Source organism: Heterodontus francisci, chromosome 16, assembly GCF_036365525.1.
Source record: "Heterodontus francisci isolate sHetFra1 chromosome 16, sHetFra1.hap1, whole genome shotgun sequence".
NCBI classification, from domain to species: domain Eukaryota; kingdom Metazoa; phylum Chordata; class Chondrichthyes; order Heterodontiformes; family Heterodontidae; genus Heterodontus; species Heterodontus francisci.
In genome coordinates, this window is record NC_090386.1 from 78,614,872 (window position 1) to 78,634,097 (window position 19,226).

The window sequence follows — 19,226 nt, forward strand, 5'->3', positions numbered from 1 at the left end:
AAGTCCAAAGTACGGAAAGTCCTCATCAGGGAACTCCTCTTTGCTGACGGTGCTGCTTTAACATCTCACACTGAAGAGTGCCTGCAGAGTCTCATCGACAGGTTTGCGGCTGCCTGCAACGAATTTGGCCTAACCATCAGCCTCATGAAAACGAACATCATGGGACAGGACGTCAGAAATGCTCCATCCATCAATATTGGCGATCACGCTCTGGAAGTGGTTCAAGAGTTCACCTACCTAGGCTCAACTATCACCAGTAACCTGTCCCTAGATGCAGAAATCAACAAGCGCATGGGAAAGGCTTCCACTGCTATGTCCAGACTGGCCAAGAGAGTGTGGGAAAATGGCGCACTGACACAGAACACAAAAGTCCGAGTGTATCAAGCCTGTGTCCTCAGTACCTTGCTCGAAGGCAGCGAGGCCTGGACAACGTATGTCAGCCAAGAGCGACGTCTCAATTCATTCCATTTTCGCTGCCTCCGGAGTATACTTGGCATCAGGTGGCAGGACCGCATCTCCAACACAGAAGTTATCGAGAAGGCCAACATCCCCAGTTTATACACACTACTGAGTCAGCGGAGCTTGAGATGGCTTGGCCATGTGAGCCGCATGGAAGATGGCAGGATCCCCAAAGACACAATGTACAGCGAGCTCACCACTGGTAACAGACCCACCGGCCGTCCATGTCTCCGCTTTAAAGACGTCTGCAAACGCGACATGAAGTCCTGTGACATTGATCACATGTTGTGGGAGTCAGTTGCCAGCGTTCGCCAGAGCTGGCGGGCAGCCATAAAGGCAGGGCTAAAGTGTGGCGAGTCGAAGAGACTTAGCAGATGGCAGGAAAAAAGACAGAAGCGCAAGGGGAGAGCCAACTGTGTAACAGCCCCGACAAACAAATTTTTCTGCAGCACCTGTGGAAGAGCCTGTCACTCTAGAATTGGCCTTTATAGCCACTCCAGGCGCTGCTCCACACACCACTGACCACCTCCAGGCACTTACCCAATGTCTCTCGAGATAAGGAGGCCAAAGAAGGAGAAGAAGACTGCTTCTGTAAATTACCTTACTTTAAACAAATACTTCACAAATACTTTTGCCTGAGTGTAATGACCTGCATATGTGGTACTTACTGTTTTACAGGGAAAACAGTAGAATGTGTGGGACATTCTAAAGGCCTGCTCGGGTCTGGAAAAAAAAACCCAACCCGAACCCAACAGAACCACATTGTAAACGAGCCCAACCCAGCCCGAGTCCTTCCATTTTTTCGCGCGCCTGACCCAACTCGAGCCTGACCCGACCATAGTGCACTCACCGTATTTACTACTTTTGCATGGATGGAATGGAAGGAAGCTGCAGCATGAGCACGACAACGTCTTAGAATTGCTCACTCGCTCAGTCTGTGGAGTACTGCATGTGTCCGACCCTGACCTGGACCCGGCCTGAACCGGACCTGGCCCAACCCGACCCAATCCCGAAAGCCGGACCCAGAAGAGCGAACCGACCCGACCCGAACCCGACACATGTCGTCAGGTCCCGTCGGGTTGGGGTCAGGTAGCAGGCCTTTAGGACATTCAAGATAATATCCAGAGTATTATATTATATTTAAAGTGTCATTGTTCGTTTTGTAGCACAATATTTGACTTATGGATTGTATAAAGGCACAGATGATAAATGATTCAATCTGCCCTTGGAAATTGCCTTTCTGCAGTAGTGGCCGCTCATCGCCACCGTCAACATTAACCATAATAAGCAACAACTTACACTGATATAGCACTTTTAAAATAGAAAAATGTCTAAAGGCTCTTTATAAACAGAGGAAAAATGTAAACCAGGGTAGTAGAACTTGCAGAAGTCACTGAAAATGTGATTAAATAGAGAAGTTTGAAGAAGGATTTCAAAGTTGGGAACAGAAAAGAGGAGAATTCCAGAAAGTAGGACGGTGGTGTTTAAAGATTTTCCCTCTAGTAGTGGGGACAAATGGGGGGGATGCAAAGAAGGCCAATTAGAGAACCAAAGAGTGCAGGGCATATAAGTCCCAAAGAGGTCACAAAGGTTGGGTGGCACAAAGCCATATCGGGATTTGAAGATGAGAATGAGAATTTTAAATTCAGTGGGCTGAATTTTACCGGCCCCCCCTGATGTCGGGGGTTGTGGTGGGGAGGTCCAGAAAATGCCTCCAGGAGTGGCCCACCACAGGCCTCGATGCTGGGAAGGCCCCACCCCATATTACCGCCGACAGCGAGGTCTCATGGTGGCCTCCCCCTGCCGTTTGGCGACAGGACATCTATTTGAATATATTAAAATATTAAAATGATTGAATAATTACTTAACTCGTCCCGCTCCGATATTACGGTCAGTGGCCCGTACTCCCACGCCGTCGGATCCACGACCGGAGATCTGATGTGGGACACTGGTGAGGAGGGGGGAAGGAGGTAAGTATTTCAGTGTGGGAGGGGGGAGCAGGGTCAAACTTACACGATTGGTCGAGGGGGCGATGAGAAGGGGTAAAAGTAAAAGTTTCTGAACTTACATGATTGGTCGAGGGGGCGAGGAAGGTCAGGTATTGAAGGTAAGTATTTTGGGTTGGGGAGAGAGCAGGAATGACATGTAAGGTCACGCCATCTTTGAAGCTCGCCACCCATCTTGGCGGTAAGCTAGTAAAATTCAGCCCAGTGTGTTGGGAACAGCAAACTAATGTAGATCACTGTAGACAGGGTTGCTGGTGAGCAGGACAAGATGCGGGAAGTTGAGTTTTAAGTGCGTTGCATTTTAAAAGAGGAAGGGGGTTTGGAGGATGCCAAGAAAAATTAAGGAGAAATCAAATCTGGAGCGACAAGACTGTGGATAAGGGTTTCAGTATCTCTGGGGATGAGATGGGGTATAGGCAGGCAATGTTGAAGAGGTGGAAATGAGCAGTCTTGTGATGGATAGCTTGTGGGGCTTAAAGCCCATCTCTGAGTCAGATGGGTACCAATGCTTTGCATGACCTGATTATGTCTATGCAAATAGAGAGGAAAAAGAAAATGAATTTTTATAAGATAAATAGGGAAAAAAAAGTATTTCCACTGATCAGTAAATCTGTAACTAGGGGGCATAAGTTCATTATCCTCACCAAAGAATGAAGGAGAAGGTTGGGAGAATTTTTATTGGGACATAGAATGCCTTACCAAAAACAGTGATGCAGGTAGAATACATAATAGCTTTTAAAAGGGAACTGGATAAATATTTGAAAAAGACATACTTAAAGGCTACGAGGAAAGGCAGAAAAAAGGGATTCGGTGAATGGCTGTGTCAAAGAGTCAATAGCACGCACAATGGGCCAAGAGGCCTCCTTCTGTGTTGTAGAATTATATGATTTAATAACAGACAAACATGTGACCTCTACCAACTAGAAGGACAAGGGCAGCAGACGCATGGGAACACCACCACCTGCAAGTTGCCCTCCAAGTCACACATCATCCTGGCTTGGAACTATATCACTGCTCATTCACTGTCACTGGGTCAAAATCCTGGAACTCCCTCCCTGACAGCACTGTGGGTGTACCTGCACCCCATGGACTGCAGCGGTTCAAGAAGGCGGCTCACCACCACCTTCTCACGGGCAAATAGGAATGGGTAATAAATGCTGGCCTTGCCAGCAATGCCCACATCTCATATTTTTTTTTATTTTAGAGATACAGCACTGAAACAGGCCCTTTGGCCCACTGAGTCTGTGCTGACCATCAACCACCCATTTATACTAATCCTGCATTAATCCCATGTTCCGACCACATCCCCACCTTCCCTTAATTCCCCTACCTATACTAGGGGCAATTTATAATGGCCAATTTACCTATCAACCTGCAAGTCTTTGGCTGTGGGAGGAAACCGGAGCACCCAGCGAAAACCCACGTGGTCACAGGGAGAACTTGCAAACTCCACACAGGCAGGACCCAGAATCGAACCTGGGTCGCTAGAGCTGTGAGGCTGCGGTGCTAACCACTGCGCCACTGTGCCGCCCCAAATCATAATCACTGTCAATCAAATTAAAAAAAGGAGCCTTTTCCTGTAGTTTTTTTTCTATTTCAATTGTGGCTGAAGCTGATGACCAAAATCATTGGAAAGCAAGAATATTATATCTGGAAATTTATGAAAGTCTGTGTCCTCGAAATGTATTGCAGATAACTGAATTTGTGTAATTTAAATAGCTAGAAACTATTTAAATTTTGGGGGACCGATTCAATCTTATTTAATGTTTTATGAATGTCTATCTTATCAGTATCATGCTGTGGTTTCTCTGCTTGTGTATAATAATCTGACTTGTAACTGATTTAAACTTTCAAGTTTAGCCTGTATATAATTCTCTGACAGTGTGGTATGTACTGGCTTTTGGAATAGCTAGGCGAGTGTATTGAGCAGCCTGTGAGGTTCTGACATTCATATCACCAACATGGATACAATTTTCAGTTGATAGAAACATTGTTTCTGCTGAAAAGATGAATTGAAAGTGTTGGGGAAAAGCCGGGATTGTAAAGCACTGTTTTAAGTGTTGTAATAGGTATATTACATAAGTGCATAAGACAAAAATTAATACACCATCCACCAAATAAATGAATTTGGTGAGATTTTACCATCAATATTGATCCAGCAATATCCTGAAATAAATGAGTAATCAATTATATTAAATGTACTGAAAAATAAGGATGAAAGAAAATTCAGTTTTCAATGCAAAAATAACATAAGAAACCATTGGCTGGAATTTTACCGCCACGCTGTGAGTCCCAATGTCAGGATCAAATGTGTGTCCAGAGCCCACTCTGGCATATCAGATTAAGTGTGAGGCTCATGTAGTTTCTCATGGCATACATCACTGAAGCTACTAGTTGGCCTGAGGGAGAGATCTGCCTTCCACAGCACCAGAGGGAGGCGAGATGTCACAGGGGAGCTGGAGGCCAGGAACCTAGAACTAATGCTTGAGGACATGGGGGAGAAGAGGGAGATCCTCCTTCTACAGTGTGGCAGCAGGAGGCGCACCTCTCTAATCAGTATTATCTCCCTGCGTCCCCTCTTCCTCCTCCTCTCTTACCTCCTGCTCCTTCCCACATAAGCTGTCTCCTTCCAGGGCCTCACTCTCCTCAAGGTCCACACCTTCTGGAGGGCCATGTTATGGAGAGTGCAGCACAAAGAGCCAGACACTTGCAGGAGGATATTGGAGAGTGCCACCTAACCGATCCAGGCCCTGGAATCGCATCTTCGAAAACCCAATGGCCTGCTCAATGGTTGGCCTAATGAGCCGGTGACATTGACTGTTTCGCCTTTATGCCTCTGTCTGGGGCTCCCGTAGCCTGGACTGGCGGATGAAGGAGAAATGGCAGCTGCCAGGAAAGCAAGCGCACGCATGGAGGAAGCTCTTGTTGTGGTCACGAACCAGTTGGACGTTGAAGCAGTGGAAGCCCTTCCTGTTAGTGATCTCATGGGCCAGTCGCTAGGTGCCTTGATGGTCACATGGGCACAGCAATGATGCCCTGAACCTGGGTGAATCCAGCAATGGACTCTGAACACAATACCCCCTGTCCCTGTGCAGGCCAATCAGTGTCAAAGTGGGTGTAGTCCCTGCCCTAGTATAAGTGGCATTTATGGCCTGATAGTTGCTGACTGCAAGATGCCACCTAGGCTCACAGCTGATCCATGGAACGCACGGTCACACAGAAGTTTAGGGCGACAGAGTACTTGAGATAGTGGCCTGCCATGGGGGCCATTAGGCCTCAGGTCATGATGGATCAGAGCACACAGGACCGAGACCATCTGCCTGGATAGGCGCAGCCTCCTATGGCACTGGCCCTCTGTCATTTGCAGGCAGCTGACTCATGGGCTCTGCACTCAATATCTTGGGTAGCACCTTCCTCCCTTAGCAGCCCCCTTCTGTGTTCCTCTGGCCTCCATCTGTCCAGGAGAGTGCATCTGCTGCAGCTCATTCTGGCTGCTCTGCCCAATGTCAGAGTAGCCTGTTCCCATTTAAACGCCCTCAGCTGGGCTTTGTGAGTTCACTTCACCAAGCCTTCCCTTGCCAATCCCAGCTGCCCAAGTGATGCCAGCAGCCTCACATTCATCTCCGGTTTCCTGCCACTCACCCCTGAGAAAAATGCACCAATGGCCACACTGTGGCACTTTTGAAGCAGCTGAGCTTTATTTTGGGCCTCTGCAGTTTTGTAACCAAAGCCCCTGTGACACCCAGCAGTGTTCATGTCTTGAGCACCCTGTCGTGTTTCCCCCATGGCGTCCTCCATGTTCCCAGCCTTTAAAAATTAAAAACTGCTGCTGACAGCCTGTTAATGAGCTCTTCAATGACCTCAACAGGCAATTAATTGGAGGCTTGCGCACAACCCGTTCCCTCGATGCCAGCGTCCTTTTAAAAATGGTGTCGCGTTCCAGAGGAGGAGGGTCACAGTGCCAATTTCACTAACCTGTAATGTGATTTGGCAAAGGTGGACTGGAAACAGCTGCTTGAAGGTAAAACAGTGTTGGAGTAGTGGGAGGCATTCAAGAAGGAGATAAAGAGGGTACAGAACAAATATGTTCTCATTAAGAAAATGGGTGGGCTGTAATCTGTGTGTGGTAGAGGAAGATATGGGGTTGGTTTTAAACGAACTTGTTGTGTGTCTATCTTCACAAAAAAGGGGGACGATGCAAATATTGCAGTTAAGGAGGAGGAGTGTGATATTGGATGGGATAAACATAGCGAGAGAGGAAATATCATGGGGTGTTGCATCTTTGACAGTGGATAAATTGCCAATCACTGATAAAATGTATTGCAGGTTGCTCAGAGAAATAAGGGAGGAAATAGCAGAGGTTCTGACCATCATTTTCCAATTCTCTCTGGCTCCGGACGTGGCGCTAGAGGACTAAAAGACGGCTAACAGTGTTCTGATGTTTAAAAAGGGAGAAAGGGATAGATTGAGTAATTACAGGCCAGTTAGCCTAATCTTGGTGTAGGCAAATTGTTGGAAAAATTCTGACGTTGAGTATACACCATCATTTAGAAAGACATAGATTAATCAAAGGTAGTCAGCATGGATTTGTTAAGGGAAGGTCGTGTTTGACTGACATGATTGAATTCTTTGAGGAGGTAACAAGGAGAGTCTATGAGAGTAGTATGTTTGATGTAGTCTACATAGATTTTAGCAAGGCTTTTGACAAGGTCCCACATGATAGACTGGTCAAAAAAATAAAAACCCATGGGATCCAAGGAAAATTGGCAAGTTGGACCCAAAATTGGTTCAGAGGCAGGAAGTAAAGGGTAGTGGTCAACCTGTCTTTTTGTGACTGGAAAGCTGTTTCCAGTGGATTGCAATGCTGGGTCTCTTGCTTATCACGGTATAGATCAACCATTTAAACTTAAATGTAGGGGGCATGTTTAAGAAATTTGCAAATAATTTAAGAAATGGCAATTTGGTTGATCGTGAGGCAGAAAGCTGTCGACTGCAACAAGATATCAATGGTCTGGTCAGGAGGGCAGGTAAGTTCCAAATGGAATTCACTCCATAGACGTGTGAGATATTGCATTTGGCGATTGCAAGCAAGGCAAGGGGACGTAAAATAAATGGTAGGAAACAGAGAAGTGTAGAGGACCAGAAGGACCTTGGAGTCATGTCCACAGATCCCTGACGGTAGCAGAAAAGGTAGATAAGGTGTTTAAGAAGGCATGCCTGATACTTTTCCTTTACTAGTTGTGCCATAGAATATAAGAGCAGGGAGGTTATGCTAGAACTGCATGAAAAACTAGTTAGGCGACAGCTGGAATACAACGTCAGCGCATTACAGGAAAGATGTGATTGCACTGCACAGGGTATAGGAGATTTATGAAGATGTTGCAGGAATGGAGAATTTTAGGTATGAGGAAAAATTGAATAGGCTGTGGTTTGTTTTCTTAGAGGAGGTGGAAGGGAGATCTAATTGAGGTGTATAAAATTATGAGGGGTCTAGATAGAGTGGCTTGGAAGGACCTATTCCCTTAGCAGAAAGGTCAATGAACAAGGGGCATAGATTTAAAATAGTTGGCAGAAGGATGAAAGGGGAATTGAAGAAAATATTCTTCACCCGAAGGTGGCGGGATCTGAGACCATGGTCTGAAAGAATGGAAGAGGCAGAAACATTTAAAAAATACTTGAACATGCACTTGAAGTGCCATAACCTACAGGGCTATGTTACAATTCTACAGACGAAGAGCTGGAAAGTGGGATTAGGCTGGATAGCTCTTTTCGGCTGGTACAGACATGATGGGCTGAATGTCTTCTATCAGTGCTGTAAATTTTCTGTTTCTATGTTTTAAACTCTTTTATTTATATATATATATATATATATATATACACACATATACCTCTTTCTGGAGAAAAATACTAAAAAAACCTATCCGAAAATCAAAGCTTATATGAACTGTAATTCTAAACGCCTTTCTGGAAATGTAAGTTAATTCCCAGTGCAGTGCCTGCAATTGAGCATCTTCCTGATTTTAGCAAAGGTATTAATCGAGTCTAAAAACAAGAAATGCTGGAATCACTCAGCAGGTCTGGCAGCATCTGTGGAAAGAGAAGCAGAGTTAACGTTTCGGGTCAGTGACCCTTCTTCGGAACTGACAAATATTAGAAAAGTCACAGATTATAAGCAAGTGAGATGGGGGTGGGGCAAGAGATAACAAAGGAGAAGGTGTAGATTGGACCAGGCCAATTGGGCCAGGCCTTTTTCCTCAACCGAGGATTTCCCCCCACTGTGGTTGACAGGGCCCTCAACCGTGTCCGACCCATTCCCCGCATCTCTACCCTCACCCCTTCCCCTCCCTCCCAGAACCGTGACAGGGTTCCCCTTGTCCTCACTTTTCATCCCACCATATCCAAAGGATCATCCTCCGCCATTTTCGCCACCTCCAGCATGATGCCACTACCAGTCGCATCTTCCCCTCCCTTCCCCTGTCAGCATTCCGAAGGGATCGTTCCCTCCGCGACACCCTGGTCCACTCCTCCATTACCCCCACCACCTCGTCCCCGTCCCAGGGCACCTTCCCCTGCAATCGCAGGAGGTGTAATACCTGCCCATTTACCTCCTCTCGCCTCACTATCCCAGGCCCCAAACACTCCTTTCAGGTGAAGCAGCGATTTACTTGTACTTCTTTCAATGTAGTATACTGTATTCGCTGCTCACAGTGTGGTCTCCTCTACATTGGGGAGACCAAGCGCAGACTGGGTGACCGCTTTGCGGAACATCTCCGCTCAGTCCGCAAGCAGGACACTGAGCTTCCGGTTGCTTGCCATTTCAACACTCCCCCCTGCTCTCATGCTCACATCTCTGTCCTGGGATTGCTGCAGTGTTCCAGTGAACATCAACGCAAGCTCGAGGAACAGCATCTCATCTACCGATTAGGCACACTACAGCCTGCCGGACTGAACATTGAGTTCAATAATTTCAGAGCATGACAGCCCCCTATTTTACTTTCATTTTTAGTTATTTTTTCTTCCTTGTTTTTACATTCTTTTTTACATTTTTTACAATCTTTTTTTTGCATTTATTTCATTTCATCTTAGTTTGTTCAGTTTGCTTATCCACTGTTTTTTTCAGGTTTTTTTTCAGGTTTGCACTTGCTGCTGTTCAATATTCAATGTATGTACACCTAATCTGTACTAATGCTTTGTCTTTCAACACACCATTAACATATTGTTTGCCTTTGCTCCGTGACCTTTTGGTCAGCTATGTGGCCTGGTCCAATCTACACCTTCTCCTTTGTTATCTCTTGCCCCACCTCCACCTCACTTGCTTATAATCTGTGACTTTTCTAATATTTGTCAGTTCCGAAGAAGGGTCACTGACCCGAAACGTTAACTCTGCTTCTCTTTCCACAGATGCTGCCAGACCTGCTGAGTGATTCCAGCATTTCTTGTTTTTATTTCAGATTTCCAGCATCCGCAGTATTTTGCTTGTATTAATCAAGTCGTAAGCTATGTCATTTTAAATAATGCCATCTGGTGGTAAGGATGTGATCACAAATCTACTCAGTACTGTTGTCATCAATTACTCTGCTGCTGGAATGAATTAAAGGTATTATTTGCATATTTATGACAGAGTTCTAAATTCAAAATGAGATATAAGAACAGCTCACTATGGATTCCTGCTCAGCCTGCACACTGATTGAGTCTAAACAGCCAGAAATTAGCTTGAGTAATTTTATCGTAGAAACACATATTGATAACAAATTCCTGTCCCCGTTATTTTAACAGCAGTGTTAATCTAATTATTTTAAATGAACTAATGACTCCATTAAAATGTTGGTGACAGGAATTTTGCATGAGCTTATTAAACATTCATAACATTGCTCACAGTTTATAATATTGTAACCTGAATTCTGTGCCCTGTGCTAATGTACAACTAAGACACATTGCAGCAGCAGTCTTATAAGTCTGTGATACGTAATGAACCAAAAGTTTGGGAAGAGGAGCACTGAGTCAGTGTAGATAGAATAGGAATCAGTATATACCAATCATGAAAAAAACATACTGGGCTAGAAAAGGCTTGGAGATTAGGTCGAAACCTCAGTTGGAATAAAGTACTGTTGTTATTGGTATCTGTACCCATTCTAGTGGAAACCTAATAGACCACTAAACTCAGCCTTTTAGTTTAATGGATTTTATTTAATTCCGTTTATTGGTCTGCCTCTGGAATGCTATAAAGCTAAAAAGAGGCCAATTGGAAATTGATTAAAATAGCTACGTCTAAAGTGTATGATGAAGGTAGTAAACAGAGCAGATGGCTTGATAAAGGAATTTGCCCAAATTGAGAACTGAATTCCACGTATGAAAACTGTTGTTTTGTTAATCAGAATTTAAAAAAACAAATGAACCTTCAGGTATACATTTTATGTCGAAGTTCCATTTACACCTCCACGAGACCCATTGATTGTCCCATTACCATCTCCTTTTGCCTTGCATGATGATCCCTTTTATCATTTAATCTCTATTGCCTTCCACCCTATTACAGACCTTCCCTTTTGTTCTTTCCTAGCCTCCCCCTTTCCCTGCCTCTGTACTTGCTCAAAACCTGTTACATCTCTAACTTTTTCTAGTTCTGATGAAAGGTCACAGACCTGAAACGTTAACTCTGTTTCTCTCTCCACAGACCTGCTGTGTATTTCCAGCACATTCTGTTTCTATTTCAGATTTCCAGCATATGCAGTATTTTGCTATTTAACCTTCAAGTATCCGTCTGCAATGCTACAACAAGCAATATTGCAAAGCAAACATATAAGTACAAAAATCACTGCTATAGCAAATAAGGCTGCGTTTGCTGACAATGCAACCGCTAGGTGGCGCAGTCCTAGCACATACGCAAATACAGCCTCTTCCACTGAAATATCACTGTCTGCGATGTTTTAGGCAGCTGCCAGGATTAAAGATGGCACTGCTCAACTTATCACAAAAACAAATTCAACCCGAAAATCCCCTCGATGGCTGCCATTGCTGCCTCCATCCCACCCCCAACAGTCCCCCACTCCCTCATGCCATTGTGCTCCTCTTTGTCACTCCCTCCTGCACCCATCTTCTCGCCACTCACTCCCCGCTGCCTTCCCTTAGCCACTCGCTCCATGCTTTCCCCACCCCGATCTCCGGCCACTCACTCCCCACTTCCTGCACTTCCTTCAGCCGCTCGCTCCAGACCTCGCCACTGCTCAAACCCCTCCCCTCAGCCAATCCTACTCCGCTCCTCGCTTCCCCCCACCCCGCCCTCCGCCCTCTCGCTCGCTCCCTGCTTCCCACCCCCTCTCCACCCCAGCTGCTAACTCCAGGCTGCGTTACTTCCCTCCTCTCAGCCACTCACTCCCACATTCGATTGTTTTCCGCCACGCAGCCTGAAGAAGCAAGGCGGGCCATGAGGGGTGACAGGGCGATGTAGGAGCGAGTGGTTGAGAGGAGGGAAGCAGCGCGGCCTGGAGCTAGCAGCTGGAGGGCGTGGAAGGGGCGGGGAAGCGAGTGATTGGAGAGCGGGGTGGGGGAGGGTGCGAGGAGCAGGGAACGGTTGGCCCAGAGGAGTGGGGGGGGGGAGTGGGGGTCGGGGAGAGTGGTGAGGTCTGGCTAAGGTGGGGGAAGCGGCCGGTGGGGAGGAGGGGGGAGCGATTGGCTGAGAGGGGGGAAGCGGGAAGCGTGGAGGTCTGGAGTGAGTGGCTGAGGGGTAGAGTGGCTAGTGGGGCGGCAGCGAGTAGTTTGGGGGGGGGAAGTGGTTGGGGGGAGGGGGTACTGTTTGGGAGATTGGATCCGGATGAATGGAGACAGCTTTTGAGGGGTGGTGATGTCATTGCGTGGTGACGTCATGTACGCATTCATATTGGCAGGCTGGCAAATGTTTGAACACATTGATGATGTACGCGATCATTCTGCGCATGCTCTGTGTTGTCAGGAGTCACTGATCAAACAATGCCTATGTATAAAAAGAACCTGAGCACTATGTAAAATACTCAGATTGGAATAAGTTAGAAACATTACAGCAACAATTACTGCAAGATTCAAATTATGTCCACAACCCACTCAAGTGCTATTGCCATGCTTTATGATATTACCCAATCTGTCATATAGAGTGATAATCTTGTAACACACTCCATCTCAAATTTCATTACAGCGTTGTGATACTCGCAAACCCAAATATTATTCTATATGCTCGGGTGAATGGCTTTTAAAGTACACAGGGATTTATTGCAGCAAGATAAGGTGCAACACACATCAAATGCTCGATTGCTTTTACTGCTAGGATAGCTTTCATTATATATTAAATATTCCATTCACCTAGAAGCAAGTAGTTATGCTGTACAGCATCACAAACAGAATATTTAAAGTTACATATATGAACAATGATGGACAGATAATGACCCTCTGCACCATCCAGCCTGTCCCACACAATTGTAATACCTTATATATTATATATATTCTCCGCCCCACCCGAAGCCATGTGAATTCCTGGGAGAACCGACAGAACAAATAAAAATGCAAGCCAATGTTGGGGGAAAAAATCTGGGAAATTCCTCTCAGACCCATCTCGGTGATCAAAACTAGCCCAAGAGATCACTCTGGCCCTGAATTTCTTGCAATCCCCAGCCAGAAACAGGCCCAGCTCTCGCTTGAAGGAACTCAGTGAATTGGTGTCCACCTCACAAGATGGCAGCCTGTTCCAGAAGTCCACTATAGGTCAACCAATTACCATTAATACCAGAGGCTTCAATCTTGTAGAGGTAACTTATCAAAGGCTTTTTGGAAGTAGAGACAGTGTCTACTGGGCTTCCCTCATCCACCATTTTGGTGATTTATTCAAAGCTGTGTGTCAAGGACTCGTAGTGAAAGGGCTTAGAAATTAAACCAATAAATTTAACTAGTGTCAGTACAAAAACATGTATGCTATTTCAACTTCACAGTCAGCAACCAAATAACCAAGTAGACACCAAATAATGGCCTGGATTTTGCAGTTGTTAGGATGGTGAAATTGTTAACTTTCGCTATCATTATAACTGTGAAACTGATAGCAACTTCTGTTGTCCGCACACAAACAGCTAAATGGGAAAATCCAGAAATTGCTGTCATTAATTCCCTGCTCATCCACAGGGTATGCTTTTGAGGTCCCTGCAGATGGAAATCTTTAGCAATCACTTGAATTAACATATTCTTCCACTTTGTACACTCTAACCCTGCTACAAAACTTCACCAAAAAATTTCGGCCTTATTGATCAAAGTGTGACTGGGTTTTTAATAGTGTACTGAGTCATAATTATGGCTGAACAACCTCTCTGTACCTGAAAAGCTGATTTGTATTTGTGGATTGTCAAAATTTTCCGTTATGGTAAAAATTCCATAGCTTTTTAATATAATAAATATTATTTTCTTAGAATTTGTTTATGATATTTCAGCTTCTATCTTAATCCTATGTTTATGCCCCAATCTTTATTTTGCTCTCTGTAAAATGATTAAAATGTGAAGGATAATCAGTACATTTTACTTCCTGGTATACTGTCCGTGAGAAATCTTTTATGTGATTGGTTACTTAGCCTGCTGATGACATTTCTCTTGCCGGACGGTGGAGATTCCCCTATTGTTGGCGCCAGAATCAAATTAACGTTAAGAAAGGTGAAATTCATACCACAGAAATCACTAGATCTTTGTCGGCAACTTTCTTCAAGGTCAGCAGCGAGCGCTGTCATTTCACTGTTGGCCGCAAACTCCAAGCCATTGTCCTGTACTTGTTGTTATTGGGCATAAATAATAATCATACTAAATTTGTTCAAGTAATAATGTTAATTAACTAGGGACATAATTAATCATTTCCAAGAAATTGTTTCACTGAACACTTATTCCAGTCATATTTGCAAAGCATGATATGCTCAATAAAGTACCATTATATATTCAACCACGTCACATCAGCAAATTGACTTTCCCCAAAATTCTTGCTTTTAATTGAAGTTTCAATACATTCACTTTAGCACAATTACTAATTCTTCCAGTCATTAACAAGCAGCTAAACGGCTTATAGGTACAGCATCTATTCAGGCAAGTGCAATTGAGTTCAAATCCCCAAACATGATGCTGACGGTGTACAGAGCTGCTCCCGAAGTATTTCAAACAGTTCTGTTTGCCATGACGTCAGGGGGACACCCATACTTTAAAGGTAGTGGAGAGAAGAGCAATAAGGTTGATCTCTTGTGGTGGGGCCTTGAGATATGAGGAATAATAACAAGATGGAGCTCTTTTGCTTTAAAATTAGATGTTTCAGGAAAGACCTTAGAGAGATATATGAAATAGTTAATATGTATATAATGTACAGAATAGGTAAGGTAAACTGAGAACAATATTTTCAGAATCAGACCCAAGGCAACAGGAAGAGGGGGCAGGGATTGTTAAGGCCAATTTTACAGTGGAAATCAGAAAGTATTTCTTTACACAGAGGGTGATGTTGCCTGGAAGACTTGTTGAGGTCATGATATTGGAATCATTTAAAAAACAGCCAGGCGATGTACTGTAAAGATGATAGAGTTGGTATTGTGCAGGGCTGAAGTGTTCAGGCCAAACCTTCTTTTGGTTTGCTAGTTAACAAATAACCTCAGTATTTCACAATTTAATGCACTTACAGATTTTGGTTTTCCTATAAGCCAAAGTGTAAGGTCTCTGTGACATTATGGAAGGCTTTGGACAAACAAATCCCTTTCAGTGAAATGCAACAGTCACTCATAATGCCACCCTCAAGACTTGTGCCAATATTTCTGTGTTAACCGCAAACAAAATATTAAGTTTGATTCAACATCACAGTATGAAAAGTTGGAAACTTAAAAACAAATATCAATCCAGGGACTCTGAAATTACCCACAACTGCTAGTTATACAGAGATAGGAAATGAAGGAGGGGAAAGGACCATCTCATCCATCAAGCCTGCCCCATCCGGTCATGGTACAGACTTGTACGTCATTTCTTTAATATTATACTCACTGGGAGAGGAACAAAAAGAGCCAAATTAGGGAAAACTCTTGGAAATTCCTCTTCAACTTCCTAAGATATTCAAGCAAATTTCCAGGATGCTGTGACAAATCCATAATTTCTTCTAAGACCAGTCAATCTGCAAATTACTGTCGACAATTGGAATTGTCTTACCCCTCAAGACCCTGTCTAGCTCTCATTTAACAGACTGCATAGAACCATACTGATGTCGTACTGATAGTTTGTTCCAAAGGATGATGACTCTAAAAGAAATGCTTCCTCGCATCTAACCTAGGTCTTAACCTCATGATTTTACTCTCGTGCCCTGTCGTCTTACTCCGTCTCAAATAACATTTGCAATTGGAAAGAATCTAATCCTTCTTTATTTTAAAAATCTCATTCATATCCCCTTTATTCCTGATTTTCTCATCCAAACTTCTGGAGATTACACTGATCATTTTGGTTGCTTACCTTTGCATATTCTCCAGGGCCTCAATAATCCCTGCCATGTGTGGAGACTAAACTGAACACAATATTGAAGTGCAGCTGTGCTAACCCTTTGTGCAGCCTAAGTATAATATTTTTAGATCTATATTATATTGTTCCATAAATATCTTATAGGCCTTCTCAATGGCCTTGTCAAAATGCTTGTGGACTTTTAATGGTTTCCTAATTATGACCCAGCTCCCTCTTTTGATCTGTGGTTCCCATGAAGAGCAAGCCCTGGAAAAAATATCGGAGAGGATATCAAAATGATGCAAAGTTTCAGCAGTTAATCTTACATGGTATAATTATGCCTGGAATTTCATAAATGTAAATGCATTACAGTGTAATTGTCTACATTGAAGGATGTCAAACACAAATAGGCCAAATCCCCTAAACAATCCATTGATTTGGTCCATATCACAAGACTTGTGTACATTTTTGCAATTATCTGCAAACTTGTGAATGATTCCAATGTCTCATCCAATTCATTAATGAAAGTGATGAACAACAATGATGTGGAACTTCATTTGTGATCTGCCCCTAACAGCTAGCTCCTTACAACAACAACAGCAACTTATATTTATATATCACCTTTAATGTAATAAAATGTCCCAAGGGGCTTCACAGGAGCGTTATTAAACAACGGATGACACGGAGCCACATAAGGCGATATTAGGATATTAAAAGCTTGGAGGCAGGTTTTAAGGAGTGTATTACAGGAAGAAAGCAAGGTAGAGAGGCAGAGAGGTGATGGGAGGGTATTCCCGAACATAGGGCCTAGGCAACTGAAGGCACAGGTACCAATGATGGAGTGATTAAAATTGAGAGGCCAGAATTAGAGGAACGGAGATATCTTGGAGGGTTAGAACAAAGAACAAAGAAAATTACAGCACAGGAACAGGCCCTTCGGCCCTCCAAGCCTGCGCCGATCCAGATCCTCTGTCTAAACATGTCGCCTATTTTCTAAGGGTCTGTATCTCTTTGCTTCCTGCCCATTCATGTATCTGTCTAGATACATCTTAAAAGACGCTATCGTGCCCGCGTCTATCACCTCCGCTGGCAACGCGTTCCAGGCACCCACCACCCTCTGCGTAAAGAACTTTCCACGCATATCCCCCCTAAACTTTTCCCCTCTCACTTTGAACTCGTGACCCCTAGTAATTGAATCCCCCACTCTGGGAAAAAGCTTCTTGCTATCCACCCTGTCTATACCTCTCATGATTTTGTACACCTCAATCAGGTCCCCCCTCAACCTCCATCTTTCTAATGAAAATAATCCTAATCTACTCAACCTCTCTTCATAGCTAGCGTCCTCCATACCAGGCAACATCCTGGTGAACCTCCTCTGCACCCTCTCCAAAGCATCTACATCCTTTTGGTAATGTGGCGACCAGAACTGCACGCAGTATTCCAAATGTGGCCGAACCAAAGTCTCATACAACTGTAACATGACCTGCCAACCCTTGTACTCAATAGCCTGTCCGATGAAGGAAAGCATGCCGTATGCCTTTTTGACCACTCTATTGACCTGCATTGCCACCTTCAGGGAACAATGGACCTGAACACCCAAATCTCTCTGTACATCAATTTTCCCCGGGACCTTTCCATTTATTGTATAGTTCACTCTTGAATTGGATCTTCCAAAATGCATCACGTCGCATTTGCCCTTATTGAACTCCATCTGCCATTTCTCTGCCCAACTCTCCAATCTATCTATATTCTGCTGTATTCTCTGACAGTCCCCTTCACTATCTGCTACTCCACCAATCTTAGTGTCATCTGCAAACTTGCTAATCAGACCACCTATACTTTCCTTGTATAGTTGTGGAGCTAGAAGAGATTACAGAAATAGGGAGGGGTGAGGCCATGGAGGGACTTGAAAACAAGAATGTGAAGTTTAAAATCAAGACATTGCTTGAACGGGAGCCAATGTAGGTCAGTGAGCTCAGGGGTGATAGGTGAACTGGACTTGGTGTGAGCTAAGACATGGGCAGCAGAGTTTTGGATGAACTCAAGTTTGACCAAGAGGGTAGAGTGTAGGAGACCAGCCAGGAGTGTCAGGTCTAGTGGTAACAAAGGCATGAATGAGGGTTTCTGCAGCAGATGAGCTGAGACACGGGTGAACTCAGGTGATGTTACGGAGGTGGAAATAAGCAGTCTTCGTCATGGCGTGGATATGAGCTCAGAAGCTCATTTCGGGGTCCAATGTGATACCAAGATTGCAAACAGACTGCCTTAATCTCTGCCTGTTTCCAAAGAGAGGAATGGAGTCAGTAGCTAGGGAACGGAGTTTGGAGCGAGGACTGAAAACGATGGCTTCCATCTTCCCAATATTTATTTAGAGGAAATTTCTGCTCATCCAGTACTGGATGCCAGGTAAACAATCTGATAGTTTAGCAACAGTAGAGGAATTGAAACAGCTGGTGGTGAGGTAGAGCTGGGTGTCATCAGCGTACATGTGAAAACTAACACTGTGCCCAGGATGATGTCAGTGAGGGACAGCATGCAGATGAGAAATAGAAGGGGGCCAAGGATAGATCCTTGGGAGACACTGGAAGCAATGGTGTGGGAGCAGTAAGAGAAGCCATTGCAAGTGACTGGCTACAATTAGATAGATAAGAATGGAACCAGGTGAAAGCAGTCCCAGCCAGCTGGATGACAGTGGAGAGGTATTGGAGGAGGATGGTGTGGTCAACCTTGTCAAAGGCTGTAAACAGGTCAAGAATGATGAGGAGGGAAAGTTTATCTTGGGCACAGTCAGAGAGGATGTTATTTGTGACTTTGACTAAGAGCTGTTTCGGTACTGTGGCAGGGGCAGAAACCTGATTAGAGAGATACAAACATGGAGTTCTGGGAAAGATGGGAATGGATTTGGGAGACATTCAATTACTTTGGAGATATAAAGGAGGTTGGAGATAGGATGGTAGTTTGCAAGGACGGTGGGGTCAAGGGCTTTATTTGAAGAGAGGGGTGATGATGACAGATTTAAAGGAGGGAGGGACAGCACCTGAAGAGAGAGAACCATTTACAATATCGGCTAACATGAGGACCAGGAAGGAAGATTGTGTGGTCAGCTGTTTAGTGGGAATAGGAATGAGGAAACAGGGGATGGGTCTCATCGACAAGATGAGCTCAGAATGGGCATGAGGGGAGATAGAAGAGAAACTAGAGAATGATGCCAGTTCAGGGCCAGGGCGGGGGAGCATTAGACAAAGTTTGGCCAGGTGGGCTAGTGGAAGGGAGCAGGGATAGGCACCAACATGTTGCACCACAAAC

General features: G+C 44.5%; 1 protein-coding gene across 1 annotated transcript in view; it reads right to left on the bottom strand.

The window, feature by feature from the left end:
* Positions 1 to 19,226, bottom strand: part of ntsr1 (neurotensin receptor 1 (high affinity)) — an 84,751-nt gene that overhangs the window by 39,291 nt on the left and 26,234 nt on the right. The window lies entirely within an intron of this gene.